This window comes from Peromyscus maniculatus, chromosome X, assembly GCF_049852395.1.
Source record: "Peromyscus maniculatus bairdii isolate BWxNUB_F1_BW_parent chromosome X, HU_Pman_BW_mat_3.1, whole genome shotgun sequence".
In the NCBI taxonomy this organism is placed as follows: domain Eukaryota; kingdom Metazoa; phylum Chordata; class Mammalia; order Rodentia; family Cricetidae; genus Peromyscus; species Peromyscus maniculatus.
The window spans coordinates 92,920,772-92,936,268 of record NC_134875.1 but is presented as its reverse complement, the minus strand read 5'-3'; the positions used below and the strand labels follow the sequence as shown (position 1 = coordinate 92,936,268).

The 15,497-nt window shown below is 35.1% G+C and overlaps 1 protein-coding gene across 3 annotated transcripts in view; it reads right to left on the bottom strand.

Annotated features, from left to right (window-relative positions):
- Nucleotides 1–15,497, bottom strand: part of LOC102911433 (melanoma-associated antigen B18-like) — a 545,146-nt gene that overhangs the window by 394,192 nt on the left and 135,457 nt on the right. For all 3 annotated transcript variants that reach the window (XM_042269237.2, XM_006990121.4, XM_076561541.1), the window contains exons 2-3: nt 14,350–14,397; nt 13,841–13,927 (exon numbers count right to left, since the gene is read on the bottom strand). The gene's annotated coding sequence lies outside the window, so the exon portion shown is untranslated. The remainder of the gene's footprint in view (nt 1–13,840; nt 13,928–14,349; nt 14,398–15,497) is intronic.

The following is a 15,497-nucleotide window of genomic DNA, read 5'->3' as shown; positions in this document are numbered from 1 at the left end:
AGCTAAGTTATATAATTAACTTACATGTCCATTAACAGAGGAATAAAGAAAATGGTGTCTGTATATACATATAAATAATGTCATATAATACATAATATGGTATACTCTATTATTACATAATATATCAATGTAATATTATATACAGGCATAAAGAAGAGTGACGTTTTACCATTTACTGTGAAACAGATACATCTGGAGATCACCATATTAAGTTAAATAAAGCAGGTTCACAAAGACAAAATTACATATTTTCTCCCACATGCAGATTCTGGATTTTATGTTAAGACATAAAACCACACACACACACACACACACACACACACACACACACACACACACACACACAGGCATGAAAACAGAAAGGAAACTGGAAAAAGGAGAGACATTACAATGTAGGGGAAAGGTAGAAAAAGGATAAAGAAAGAAAGGATATGTGAGGTAAATATGGTCAAAGTATTTGGTGTATTTTGAAAGATACTATCCTTATGAAAACTAACAATACATATTATACATAATATATAAATGAATATACACTAATAAAATCAAAAAATAATTTTTAAAGATAATAAATTCAACACTTAACATGGAAGTATTTTTTACCTATTACTAACAATTTGAGATTTATCTCTTTTTTTAAAAGGAGGATAAGAAGCCAGATAGTATTATTTTGATGTGGGGAAATTATGTCTTGTCTGTGTTCTAGGACTGTATCTTTGAAATTAAAATGGACACAAATGGGTACTTGAACCCACTAAATTTTTTGGAAGTTTTTATGAGTGTATTTTTTTCATTGAAAAGAATCAACTTTAATTAGATTGTCATAGGAAAAAGTGGTGTAAGATTTAAAATAAGCAAAGAATCACTGGTTCAAATAGAACTAACTGAACTCTCAGTAGCAGCTACTGTCAGAAATCTTAAATATAATTTTTCCATCTAGGCCTTTTAAAGGATAAATTCCTCAAAATCAACTGACCAACAATTTATAAGTTGCTATGTTCCTAATACAGGAAGACTGTACAAGTACTTAAAAAGATGTAAGAAATCACAATTTATTAAGAAGTATATTACAAGCTTATGTTGAATAGAATCCAAATAATGACAATCATTTAAATATGAAATGGATTTCATAAAATGATCACAAATAACAGTTAAGAAACTAAAGATACCTTTTCTGTGTGAGGTAAAAAATAAAGGTATGATGAAACCAAACTACCTTTAGAAATGTGAAGTGTACCAATTTAATAAGTTCAAACACAGGGTTCATTTATGTTCTTTCAGGTGCTATATTATTTACTTTTCTATTGCTGTGATAGAACAACATGACCATGGCAATTGGAAAAGAAAGCACTGAATTCATCTTATGGTTCCGTAGGGTTAAAGTCCATGATGGCAGAGCAAAGGCATGGTGGCAGCAACAGCTGAGAGCTCACATCTCAACTACAGCAGGAGGCAGAGAGCACAACAGGACCAGCATGAGTCTTTTGAAACCTCAAAGTCCTCTCACAGTGGCACAACTCCACCAACAAGGCCACACTTCCTAATCTTTCCCAAGCAGTTAAAACAACAACAACAACTAGGGACCATGTTTTCAAACATATGAGTCTCTGGGGGGCATTCTAATTCAAACCTCCAGAGATATCCACAAACATTTTCATCTAAGGAACATTTCAAAAAACTAAACTCCAGTGTGTATTACTGTAAGTATACAACATGATGCCATGAAATAATATATAGTAAAACAGATACCAACTTTATTTCTGGCAGGGATAGATAAAATCTACTCATTTAGATGGAATCCTCAAATCAGTATAATTTCATTAACTCATGTGGTGTCTTCTGGCATACATATTGTCATTTCATCCTCAACACCTCTACCCTTGGCAACCACTATTTTAAAATCTACCTGTATTCATTTAAAGCTTTTAGTCTAGTAAGAAATGTTGGCAATATATAGAAAATGAAACCTCAGCATATTGTTATTAAGAATGCATATTGGTACAGTCACTGCAGTGAACATTATAGTAGTTCCTAAAGAAATTGAAAATCACAACTACCAGATGACATAGCAATCAGTATTCTGAGTATATAAACAAAAGAAATGAAGTTACTGTATTGTAAATCCTTCTGCACTCCCATGTCTACTGTAGTACAATTCATAATAGCCAAGATATGGAAACCACCTAAGTGTCTATCAGGGGACAAATGGATAAATACACAGAATGGGGTACTATTCAGCCACAGCAAGACTAAATTACACAACAGGGACATTTTTGAGAAATAAAACAAGTCATAATCCAGGATATGCCAACAACTTAATGTTGTTCAATACATTTAAAATATTTAACTGAAGTTTTTGTTATTACTGTGCTAGTTTTCCTTATTTCATCTGCCTTCCAATCATATATAAACCAAATTCATATCATACATAGACATATGAATGTATAATGACAAGACATATAATGTATAATGAATGTATGTACAACTCTGAAAATGCCATATCCATTGAGATTGATTTTTTTCTAAAATATTTACCTGCTAATGCTACTTTCTCATCAACTAATTAATCCAACCAATAAAATACAATCACCCAAAAGAGTGTTATAGTATCTGACATTCCAGGTGAGCTAACGTGTTTTCCAGCTTCTCTATAGCAAAAACACAATATAGTCATGCTGTGTTTTAAACTAATACCACTTGTAAACTATGAGCCCTCAAGACCTTGATATGACGTGTTTATAAGACAAAGAAATACATTTTAAAAATATTACATTTGAATATTCTTTTTGCCCATATTTTCAACCAACCTGGAGAACAATAACTTTATTCTAAGTAAACTTTATCTTTTGTCTCTTAATTTTAATAAGATCTTAGAAACTGTTTAGAACCTAAACTCTCATCATGTATTTTCTGTGTCCCAATGAAATTCTCGAGGAAGCTTATTCTTGCTGATGTACAGCAGTCTTTTCTTTGTCTCAATAGATAATTTACTAGTCTAAATGTAAACATTTACTGAGAAAGTTATGGAGATTTTGGTTGACCTATGCATTTTATTAGTATTGATATCTCTATATATTCAATATAAAAATGCCTGACAATGAAGAAAAATTTGCCAGATAAGGATATGGAGAGACAGGAATAAGAAAAAATCAAAATTTTGGTTGGAAATGTATCATCAAAAACTCAGCTAGAAATAATGTGTGCATGTACACACACACACACACACACACACACACACACACACACACACACACACGACAGGGCCTTACTGTATATCCCTGGCTGGCCTGGAACTCTCTTTTAGACCAGGCTAGCCTTGAATTCAGAGAAATCTATCTGCCTTCCAACTGTTAGAATTAAAGATGTGTACCACCATACCTAGAATTATGTGTTTTTAAAAGGAAATTCATGTTGGCAAAAATGGCTGTATATATGTGCTGGGTAATCTCAGTTGTCAACTTGATAAGATGTAGAATCACTTGGAAGATGGACCTCTGTGCATGGGCTACCATTTTGACTGAGCTAATTGAGGAGGGATCCTATACTACATAAAAAGAAGAAAGTGAGATAAGCACAAGCATTTGATGTTCTCTGCTTCTTGGGGATAAGTGAGCATATGTGGGTATAACTGAGCATCTGCCTTGAGCTCCTGTTACCATCACTTCCCTGCATTGATGATCTGTACCCTTGAACTGTGAGACAAAATGAACTGTTTTTCTTTTAGATTTCTTTTGTCAGGATATTTTATCATAGCAACAGGGAAAGTAATGAAGACAATACCCTGGATGAGTTCTTTAGAGATCAACTGATGCACAATTATCCACCTGTTTGCATGGGTTCCTTATCTAAAGAACCTGCAGATTCAACCAACAACAGATTGAAAATATCCAAGAAAAATGCATCAGCAGAGGTGGCTCAGTGAATAAGAGTAGTGCACTAAATATTCATATATAGGACTGGGTTTTGGTTCTCTGTGCCTGTATTTCAGCTCACAGCCCTTGGTAACTCTAGTTTCAGGAGCTCTGATACCCTCTTCTGAACTCCACAGGTACCCAGCAAACACATGGTACACATACAAACATATAGGTAAACACTCATGTATGTAAAATAAAAATAAATCTTAAAAATAAAATATTCAAGAAAATCAACTATACTAAATATGTACAGACTTTTTAGATTAATATTTTAAAATAATCTAGAATAACAATTTTATATAATATCCATATTATGATTTGTTTCTTGAGTTATCTAGAAAAGAATTAATATAAATAGGATTATATAGGTTATATGCAAATGATATGCTATTTTATATAGAGGACTTCACCATATGAAGATGTTGGTAGTCATTAGAGTCTTGGAAACAAAATCATGTGGATGCTAAAGGATTATATATTCAGAACTTTCAGTGTCAATGAATACAGTTTTATTGGAATACAGCCATACTCATTCATTTATAACTTGAGTAGTTGAAGCGGAGTCCTTATGGCCAGCATACAAATAGATATACATACATCTATATGCATATGCATAGTCATCCTTTGGTGTCCGTGGTATTTGTCCATTCTATATGTTAGCAATTTATGGAAACATAAAGGGTCTAGATCCAAAATGACATTTTGTTCACAGTGCTACTCTAAACTGATTCAGGAAGGACCTTCTTGAAATTACATGAAAACAGGAATTCTAAGGACAAACAAAACATATGATTTGCTGTATGTGTGAGATAGTTAATAATTATTTACAAATCAGGTTTTTAAAAATCAAAAGGAGGTGACATTAGTGCTATAAATGTGTCATGTAAATACCAAGAGGACACACACACACACACACACACACACACACACACATACACACACAGGAGGAGGGTGGCTTTCACTTAAAATCTTGCTTCCAGATAAAATATAGTTTTAGGGAAAAGTAAGAAACGGAGGGGATGGGAGAGGAAGAGAGAAAATGAAGATCAAAAAGAAAGAGAGGAGAGTGAGAAGGAGAGAGAAAGCAAGCACATGTAAGTCCAATCTCCATAAATAATTTACTGCTAGCTTATAAACAATAGAACAGCACAGTATGAAAGCAAAGAAGGTCTTTAGATGTCATAAAGCCATTCAAAAGTGCACTTGCTGCAGCAAGTCTCACTGTGAGCTTTGATGTGCTGAGAAAGAAACTGCTAAGTTGAGGTCATCAGTTAGCAGAAAACAATTTCCCTCATATGGAGAAGGCAATTCACTACTGTGCATTTGACATAGGTAAATTGCAATTTAGAAACAGAGTTGTATAATATGAGCTAGATGTGGGAATGAATAATGGATTCTTTGGGGTCTTCTGATGACTAGAGCTAAAGGAAAAGGTGTGATACCTCTACAAAATCAAGGTTTTTCAATATGGCATTGTGACTATTAAGACAAGATAACTCTTAGGTAGAGGCTGCCCTATGCAATGAAGAAAGTTTAGTGGCCACTACTATGCACTAGGTCCCAGTGAGAATCCTTATCCTAGCATACCAGTCATGTCAATTATAAGGTCCAAGATATTGACACATATTCCTCAGGGAAGTAAAATCATTCCTGATTGACAACTATTGGTCTAATGTAAATAAAACAGGTATGATGAAATTATAGCCCTCAAGAAGTTGAGGCAAGGAAATTGTTGCCCCAGGTTATGTAGAAAGTTCCAGAATAGCTTCTATTATATGGTGAGACCCTGCCTGGAAAAAAAGAATAAAATTAAAATGGAAACATTACAAATTCAAATGGTGGCACTATTTACACTTCTAATTCAATGTTGGTACAATTTACTTTCTTTCCTAGATCCAAACATGAATCCCAAGGAATGTCACTTTGTTACTCTTACAGCCTTTCCTACCAAACCCACCACTATGAAGAAAAGCTACAAAGTAATCCTGGATTCTATTTCTGATCATGTAGAGTTGCAGAAAATAATACATAAATGTATCATGATAACAAAAAGAATTACAGACAAATGTCTAAACTCTTGTGATTTCTTTTGCTGTTAGTATCTTGACATTGTATGTAAACTAGTGTTCTAGAATAGAAAGGTAGAGAGGCCTAATAAAGTCCAACTGTTTATTAATATTGAATGCAGGCAACTATTCAAATCACAAAGCCCTGCTGAGAAAAATATATACTCGCAATCATAAACAATGCATAAATGAGGCCGATTTAGGAGGAACAAAATCTGAAATTCTGATTAAAATGTGCTAGGAGCAAGCAAAACGGCACAAGAATGTAATTGAACACAAATGTCTTTACTCTGTCACATCTCCCAAAATGTGTTTGATGAAAGACCTGTTATTTTAAAGTGTTATTCTGTAGATCTCTTTCCATTCTGTGGTTTATAAGGTTATTTACAAATATCTATTAATACAATTTGATTCTTAAAATTTTACTTAAACACTGCTACAACCTTCTTCTCACCAAAGCCAGACCTGCAAGTCAAATGAATGACAGAACTAATGTACCTAACAAGATACTGTCTTGCATTGCTTCATAAAGTTTTCAATAAGTCATTAATGTCCGAATATAAATTTATTGACCTATATTGAGATTCACAGCAGGTTGATTATATTGACTGAATTCAAATGAGTCTGTTGGATCATGTTGGTCAATAAATGTTGATCCAAATTATAAAGATCAGCAGGGTCGAGAGTAATGAAGCTTGCAATAAGCTATAAGCTATGTCTTTTGTTAAGGAGCATTGCCACTAAGAATAAAAATAAAGCTTTAGGTAATAGCATATTACTGTTGACATTCACTTGCAAAGAAAACCATTGAATGAATGCATAGATACAATCAAGGATATGCTGATATAGCACTTAGCAATAATGTTATTAGCTTGTTTCAGAATGTTTTTAACTACCAAAATAATGAAATTGTATTGTATAAGTCCTGTGAACATCAACATCTAATCTATTTGGTGGGCACGCCAATGGTGAGGTTAATTCACTTCCAATTTAGAAAAATGAAAGAACCTTTCAATTCATAGAGGTGAATAATTGTTTAACCATTTAAATTTCACAATGAATGAGACAGTGAACAAGTAACTAAGACATGAATTATGATCATGAGAAATAATTATTATCATCATAGTTTGGCTTATTTAATACTCAGAATTGAAAGAGGTAAGGTTATTATTCCCATTTAATACATGGTGAAACTAAGGCTCAGAGAGTTAATATCACCTTGTTCATTAATGGTAAAGATGGAATTCAAACATACACAAATCTAGATTTAGCATGGAGTCTCAATAAGTACACTATAATAAGCTTTCCAAGAAAGAATTAGATCCCTCAAGACTTGGAAGATGTTTCCAGGGGAGGGATTGGACAAATGCTAAGATAGAAGAAATACAATGTATTTGAGTAATGAAAAGTAAACCTTGGTGGCAAGAGGATAGAGAGTATGGGGATGGATGAGATTAGAAATAGCAGACATATATGACATCATTGTATGTCTACTTTTTATTCTCCTTTATTTCATTCATTCCTGTTTTCAATTTTGTTTGAAAGCACCTGGGATTTGATTTCCTGATTATAAACATTTTCTCTTTGCCTACATGGAGTTGTTTCATAACAATTAGGAAGAAAAATGTTACAGCTCACCTGAATCTCATTCTCCCTTTCCTGAGGAAAAGACTATGGAATTTGGCCAAAGTACTTTATATTTCAGTACTACTTGCTAACAGATTTTGAAATGCTTTCCACAGAACGTGCCTGATTTCTCTTGGGTAATCAAATCTGGAACTTATGAATTCTAGGTTGTGGACTATATCATAATACAACAGGCAAAGTGAGGTATTATTAGAGAATGGGGAGGGTTTATAATAAAAAGGTGCCTTTTGTTAAATTGATGAGCATCACTTATTATTTTTTAATAGATAAGAGCTTTAATAAATGATACACAGTTTTCAGTCTTCAAAACTGAAATTGAATTTGTCATGTCAACATGGAATGATTACAAAATTTCAGTATGTCACCAAAAGTCATCAAAATAGAAATTATGCAGACCTCATTCACTTACAGCAAAGCCAAACAAGAAACTTACAAACAGAAGATAGAGACGTCTATGCATTGGTAAATTCAAATGTTCTTCTAAATAACTTTTGTTAATGAAAAGATCAAACACAAATTACTATTTAATTTAGTTTCAAAGACTAGTGAGATAACAGCACATATTATAACGTGGAAGAAAATCAATCACTTTAAGAGAAAAAATGCAAATATTAGTACACACAAAGATTAAGGACAAAGGGCCAAGTGTCCAATATTCAACAAACAAAAATTAATAAACATGGGCTGAGGATATGACTCAACAGATAAAGTGCTTGCTATGCAACATGAGGACCCAAGTTAGAATCCCCGGCACCCACATAAAAAGCCAGATGTACCCTTAAACATCTGGAACTCCAGTCCAAGAAGACCAAGAAAGGCAAATTCTTTGGGCTTTCTGGCCATTTAGCTTAGCCCAAATAGTGATCTATAGATTCAGTAAAGAAACCCTCCCTCAAAAATAAGGTGAAACGTGATTGAGGCAAACATGCTAGCACTGACCTCTATATCACACAAGTGTACACTCCTACATATACATGTACACACACACACTTCATGAACAAGCTCCATATCCAGTTCTCAAGCTTTGCAAAAGTACTACACATAAAAATATATACTGCCCAGGAGGTGTTGGCACACACCTTTAATTCCAGCACTCGGGAGGCAGAGGCAGGCAGATCTCTGTGAGTTCGAGGCCAGCCAGGGCTACAGAGCGAGATCCAGGACAGACACCAGAGAAACCCTGTCTCAAAACAAACAAAAAATACATACTTTTATGTACAATGTGCCCTAATAAATTAATACAAATACATGCTCTTACAATGTACCCTAAAAATTATTAACTGATTAATTAACTGACTCAGTAACAATTACTGCAAGTAGTTACCAAGTCAGGTCTAAACTAGCCCCATATTAAACTAAGCATTGATTTTATAAGGAAGACACTCCAAAACAATTCTAAGAGTTCAAGAATTGTGCAGTATGATCATCCAGAAAAAAGCTATATTTGTACATAAATACCATGCCAATGTTAAGTATAAGTACCTTATTTTCTATCAAAAAAAGAAACAACAACAACAAAGGGAGTTTTGATAAATTAGGAAAATTTTTTTCAAAATTACAATTATTTGCAGAATTGTCTACTGAGAAACTATATCATAAAAGTAAAGTTGAGACACTGAAAAGATGATTCAGTGGTGGAAAGCTCTTGCTGCTCTTGTAGAAGACCCAGGTTCAATTTCCAATATCCACATTATGGCTAATAACCATCTATAACTCTAGTTACTGTGACTCTAGTTACAGTACTCTAGTACTGGTATGCATCTGGTGCACATACATACATGCAGACAAAACATCCATATATGTAAAATAAAAATAAGTAAAACTATTTTTCAGACAGGGTCTTTCTATTTGGCACTGGCTGTCCTGGAACTCCCTATGTAGACCAGGCTGGCCTTGAACTCACAGAGATCTATCTTCCTCTGGTTCCCAATTGCTAGGATTAAAGGCATGTAGTACTGTGATCAATTAAATAAATAGTTTTAAAGAAAGTTATTCTCTAACCTCTACATGCTTAATGTGATGTACAGATGCATTTGTGCACATGTATACACATTAAATTTTATGAAATGAAAATGGAAGTTGAGTAAGTGGTCATTTTATTGTACACACATAAAAAAGTACTACTTCCCATGTAGACCAACAGTAAGCAGCTACAAAATATAAGGACAAAGTAACAATTTACAGTATCAAAGAGCACGTGTGTATACATATATATGTATGTGTGTACTTTTGCATGTAAACCAGCATGTGCTTAGTAGGTATAATATTGAACACACATATTTGTCTCTTTGTCTTATACCTACAAGTAATGAAAACCATCAAAATCTGCACATTAACTGCTTTTCATCCCTGTGCAGTGCTAAACCATGCCCCCCATTACCTATATACATTTAACATTTCCCTTTAATTCCAGACCCACATGAGATCCACTATATAGTCATATGTATCCCATTGTACTAACTTTTATTTCTGGTAACCAAAACTTTCCCCATAGCGGTTAAGTTTGCTTGTGTAACCTATGTAGGACGGATTTTATTTTCAGCATTAAGTGATGTGTATTTATCCTGTACTTCCTCCAGAAAACGTGCCATCATGGTTTGAGACCACCATTACCCTGAAAGGGTTTTTTTCATCACAGAAGTAGTCATTTAATCTATGCAGAGGATAAGAAAATTGACAGTCAAGATTTTGCTAACTACGAAGAGAAGGGAGGTGGTCCACAGAGCTTCCCTTACTTCCTAAGCCACTATTTCATAAAAAGCAAAAGGCCTGAAAGTAGTCTTGCAGCTGCTCCCTTCTACCACTGCACATCTGGGGAAAAGCCAGACATATATTAAGGCAGCACTAATGAGACCCACAGGGATAATGGGAACAGAGATACCTTGTCTGGTTCCAAGGAGAAATATAGTACAATCCACCTTGGTAGATACCACTCTGGTTTGCTGTCTGTTGCTGTGATTAAACACTATGACCTAAAGCAACTTGCAAAGGAAAGGGTTTAGTTCACCTTTCACTTCCAAGTAACAGTCCATCACTGAAGAAAGCCAGGGCATGAGCTCACCTCAAGAACCTGGAGGCAGAAAAGAATAGGAGACCACAAAGGCATGCTACTCCCTGGCTGGCTCCTCTGGCTCATGTTCACAAAGCTTTCTTATACATCCCAAGACCATATGCTCAGGGATAGTGCCATGTGCAGGCTTGGCCCTCCTACCAAATTATCAAAGGGAAAAAAAAGACAGTCTCTCACAGACATGGCCATAGGCCAATATGATTTGGGAAATCCCCCAATTTAGACATCTTCAGATACTTTGTACTGTGTCAAGTTGAGAGCTGAAGCTAAGTAGGACATATACCAATGTAGCTTCCAAGATTGCTGACATCTACTACCAAAACCTCCACTTCTCATCATTCCCAAATCACCTCCAATCACCAAAAGAAGTATACCAAAACTATAATGCTATGTAAAACATGGAATTTAATTGTTATATTGAGAAGAGAGGAGGTAAGTTATTCTTAATTAAATTCATTTAAATCTTAAGTAACTAAGTTTCCAGAACTTACTATATTTTTATTTCCTACCACTTGAAAGATGGGGGGGGGTCTTAAAAGTGAAAAGGAAAAACACGAACAGGAAAGTATAGTCAATGTTTTGTACACTAAAGACAGCACATAAAAATATATCTGCTGCACCATAAAAGCCGAAGAGAAATATCAATCAGTGCTGGTGAGAACAAATGTTGCTACCAAAGAGTGCATTTGGGCTCAGATTCATGAAATATCACAGAGTTCTCCACATGGAATTGCAAGGGGAAAGACTCTATTGTCTGTCTTGTGGGGATGGGAGAGAGTGACCACTTTTGTGATCTACCATTGTGGGCAATATGTGTCAGTGCAGTTCTGAACTGTGGCATTTCAAACTTGCTGACCCTGGGTCACCCACCTCTATAAGTAAATGAAAAAATGAGAAGATAGCAGCAACATTCTTAAACCAATAGCTGGAAACTCAGAAGTAGTAGTAATAGGAAACATGTGTGCTGCAGAAGCCTGATAATCAGAACATCCTGCTGCAGATGATGTCAGATCATTCTGACAAATTATAAGGCAGATATGAAAGTGTCAATTTTGGTTAGGATATTAAAACCCTGTTATATAAAATTTGGATTCCTTTAAAACCAGTCATCAGTATAGATATTCAACCACATACAATCCCTCTAATTATTTTCTATATGAGTTGATTTATTTTTGTTTTTTTGAGACGGGGCCTCATGTAGCCCCAGCTGACATCTAACTAGTTATATGGCTGAGGCTGGTCTTGAAATGCTGTTCATACTGCTTCTGCCTCCAAAGTACTGGGATAACAGGTGTGTACTAGCAATCCCAACTGTAATAAAATGGTTGTGAATGGACTTAGGGAATTTTTATTTCCAATCAAACCCAAATGAGTTTATTAGATCTCTTCCAAAAATAAGTAATTCTAATGCTAACATCTTAACAAGTAAGTACTGAGTGAACAATTTCACTATGTAAGGGGTTTTGAGACAAGGCTAGTGTGATTAAGTTAAATGTGAATAGTAATGCTGGCCCATATTCTACTTCTGTGGGTTATGCTTACAGAAGGCAGGTGGTTTATTACAACTTGGAGAGAATTCCTGGAAAGCTAACTATTTCTCTGGGAATTTTAACTCAGAGACAAAAATTTTGGACAAAAGTTTCCTATTTATTCAACATGCACTGCCAGGTAAATTAGAAGCTTCACAGCTGGCTGAACACAGGAAGTCAAACAGCTGTTAGACTTGTTTCTGTCTCCAAGCTGGTTCAATTCCAGTTGACTCTATCAGGGTCTAGAAAGAACCAAGTTTTCCCATACAACAGGTCCAGGTCTTATAGATACAAGTTTACATCGACACATGCTTACATTCCTTTAGTCATCCACAAAGAATACACCCACTTAAAAGTTTCCAGATACTATAGAATCATGATGATTCCAAAAACCTTACTGACTACCGCTCAACTGCTACTCTCAAGACGATTCACTAGGCCCCAAAGAGGTAAATGTGTGTGTGGAATTCAGTCTCTTCCTAGAAGAACACCATTGCATTGGGAAATCTTCCAGTATCCAAAGTGGCAGAAAGATAGTAAAAATACTTAAAGGCTCCATTTTAGTAAAATCCAGGGTTATCGTTATTAAAAAAAAATACCATCATTCACATGACAGCTTTGCAAACACAACTACATCATTTTTTATCTTTTTTTTACATCCTTTCCTATCATGGGACAAGTTGAGATAATACTGGCTGGTTCTCAAATACTGTCTATGAACCCAGCTCCCCATGGACTTATATCTTACAAGTTATACAGTTAGAGCAGAGCATAATCTATACAATCTACCATAATAAAACAAATCTCCTCTTTTCCAGCACAGTTTTGTGAAAAAATGATGCCCATTAAGGAGCAATTTCTGATATTTTGATCCACTAATCACTTCACAATAGGAATTTCGGCTTCTTTGTAGCCCCTTATTGAGTTTTTATTTTGATTTCTTCATTTATTTTAATAGGAAAGGTACTTTGTTGAAATATTCAGGTACTGGGACTTGTACATTTGTCAACTTAGAACCTACCTGAGAAGACAATTGAAAACATTTAGTAGATGACTGATACAACATGCTGCTCTACAGTAATATAATTGGTTTTTCACTTAGCTATACCATAAAATCTTGAGTTTTTGAGAATCATTATAAGTAGTCAACAGCCAGACCTAAGACCTAACATACACCCAGCTTTGTTGTCTGATTCCAAGTAGTTGCTTTGAGAATGAGTATCTCTATTAAAGTTATATTTCATTTGTGCTAAACATTTTTAAAATTCTTTTATTGATATAATCTCATATTTATAGATCGTTTGAAATATCCTTCTATAGTATAAACAACCTAGGGTTACTCTCAGTTCTCCAATAGTTTAGAGACAATACAATACAATATATCTACTATAAAAATCTCTCTCATGGGGATGGTTAAGTACCTATATGATTACCATACTAGAGGCAAAGTACAGATGGACTCAGCTTCCCTCCTGGTAGACTCCACGCAAGCTGTACCCATCTCTACATGATCTACACTTGACCATCAACTGAGGCACATACAGACCGATTGTCCTTCAATATGACTTCTCCTTATGCTTTTATGTTTGTTCCCAGACCATGGGCGTATCTACTTACAAGTTGTTTCAGTTGCTTACATCTGCTGGACCAGTTACTTCCATAGGTGCTTTTTCACAGCCACAGTAAGAACAAACAGCACAACACCTGGAAAAAAAAACTTGAGTTTCAACCAATTCATTAAGCACAGAAAATGTATTTTTTTTTAGAAATATCATACAAATATTACAAATTGATTGACTTAAACACCAAAACTCTATTGTCTCACTGTTCTGTGGGCCAGAAGAAATAGACATACATTGATTTAAGCAAAAATTGCTTACAAAGCTGCATGGGAAGGTCAAGGTGGTGCCTACAATGGAACCTTCACCCCTAAGTTCAGGTGTCTTTGGTATAAGAAGCAGCCTACGAAAAGAAAAACACAAACACCAACCCAGCCACAAACCCTTTGACCTACAGTCTGTCCTGTCTGCAAGATGTGCTGGGGCAATGGTGGCATAGAACTTGTGGGAGTGGCCAACCAATGTCTGATTTTTCTTAAGGCCCACTACATGAGATGGAACCCATACCTTACACTGTTGGGTGATCAAGAACCAGAGACTAGATAATCCAGAGACCTAGGAAAAAAAAAAACAAATATTACTGGTCAAAAACAAAAGTGTCAATAAAATGACTCCCTATGATATTCTGCTATACTCATAGATCAGTGCCTTATCCAGTCATCATCAGAGTGGCTTCCTCTAGCATCAAATGGGAACATAGCTGCAGAAACCCACAGCCAACATTATGTGGAGAGAGAGAGTCTAAATGGGAGGTCTCCATCAAATCCCTCCCTTCAGAGCTCAGAGAATCCCATGGAAGATGAGAAAGAATGATTGTAAGAGCCAGAGAGGGTGGAGGACACTAGGAGAACAAAGCCTTCTGAATCAACTAAGCAAAGCTCATATGAAGTCACAGAGACTGAAGCAACAAGCACGGGGTCTACATGGGTCTGCACCAGGTCCTCTGTGTATATAATTTCCAGCTTAGTATTTTTATGGGACTCCTGACTTAAGAATGAGTAGGTCCCTGACTCTTGTGCCTGCTCTTGGGACACTTTACATCCTGTTGGGTTGCTATGTCCAACTTTAATATGATAGTTTTTCTTTTATCATATCATATTTTATTTAGTTATATTTTATTATTATGTCTTAGAAGCCTGTTCCTTTCTAATGAAGGACAAAAAGGAAGTGTATCTGAAGGGAAGAGGAGGGAGTAAGGAACTCACAGGATTAGAGAGAGGGGAAACTATAATCAGGATATATCGTATGAGAAATGAATCTATTTTAAATAAAAGGGGGAATAGAAAATTATGCCAGTATCTCTGATGGAAAATAGATGCAAAAAATTCTCAATAAAATACTTACAAACCAAAAGAAGAAAGAATTAATTACTTTAAATGCAAACTATTTGTGTAGCGATTTAGAGAAAAAAAATAAAGTCACTTAAAATGGGCTCCGTTTATAGAACACACTCACTTAACTGACCAACAAGCTCTATCCCTAGAATACTAGGTATCTTTCAATATTCAATTTTTAAGTAAAGTTCAGGCATGCCTAGTCCATAGCCCACAGACCATATGCTGTTGAGGAGAGCTATGAAATTGATACAAACAATGCTTAAAATATTGAAACTTGTGACATTTTGTGTAACTTAATTGCATAGTTGTTGAGTATGA